Source organism: Oryx dammah, unplaced genomic scaffold (assembly GCF_014754425.2).
Source record: "Oryx dammah isolate SB20612 unplaced genomic scaffold, SCBI_Odam_1.1 HiC_scaffold_18, whole genome shotgun sequence".
NCBI classification, from domain to species: domain Eukaryota; kingdom Metazoa; phylum Chordata; class Mammalia; order Artiodactyla; family Bovidae; genus Oryx; species Oryx dammah.
Genome location: NW_024070202.1, coordinates 77,573,708 through 77,574,676, shown reverse-complemented (window position 1 = coordinate 77,574,676; position 969 = coordinate 77,573,708). Strand labels below are relative to the sequence as shown.

The 969-nt window shown below is 42.7% G+C and overlaps 1 non-coding gene across 1 annotated transcript; it reads left to right on the top strand.

The window, feature by feature from the left end:
* Nucleotides 1-392: 392 nt before the first annotated feature.
* LOC120878312 lies at nt 393-499 on the top strand. The gene has a single exon (XR_005724518.1). It is a non-coding gene; the product is annotated as a U6 spliceosomal RNA (small nuclear RNA).
* Nucleotides 500-969: the final 470 nt, after the last annotated feature.

Below are 969 nucleotides of genomic sequence, written 5' to 3'. Positions count from 1 at the left end.
TTGGACTGCACTGTCAGTCAGCAACTGAAGCCAGTTATAAATAATCCTAATAGAATTGAGTGGTGAGCGAAAACACTCTGTGATTTTCCAGGTGAATGGAAGTGGCACCCATCTGCAATGCATTTAGAGAAATGTTTAAAGGCACTTGTTATAAATATGCTTCAGAGAACTACTTATTTGCTGCATTAAGTACAGTGTTATATCACTGACTAGAAGTTATAACCATCTGTAATTCATTTAGAGAAGTGTTTAAGAAAACTTGTAATCTAGCTGTTTCTAAGAATGCTATTTACTGCTGCAATGAGAAAAGTGATAGTCATTTAATGAAAGTTATACTCATTCTGCAAAGAATGTACAGATCTGTTTAAGAAAACATAATAAACATGCTTCTAGTGCTCATTTCAGCAGCACATATACTAAAACTGGAACAATACAGAGAAGATTAGCATGGCCCCTGTGCAAGGATGATATGCAAATTTGTGAACCATTCCATATTTTTAAAATTGATACAGCCACTATGGAAGATGGTATGGAGGTTCCTTAAAAAACTAGGAATAAAACCACCATACCACCCAGCAATCCCACTCCTAGGCACATACGCTGAGGAAACCAAAATGGAAAAAGACACATGTATCCCATTGTTCATTGCAGCACTACTTACAATAGCTAGAACATGGCAGCTACATGGCGTCGAGCAAGCAGCTATGAGGAGATACCCTACGTCCAAGGGCAAAGGAGAGGCCCCAGCAACACGGTAGGAGGGGCAAATTCATGTTTAGAACCAAACCCCATTCCCACCAGAGACACTCAGAGGGCTCAAACAAACCTCGTGTGCACCAGGACCCAGAGACCCCACAGAGACTGAGACAGAACTGTGTTTGAGCGTCTCCTGTGGAGTACGGGTCAGCAGTGGCCTGCCACAGGGGCAGGGGCTCTGGGTGCAGCAGACTTGGGTATGGCATAAGCCCG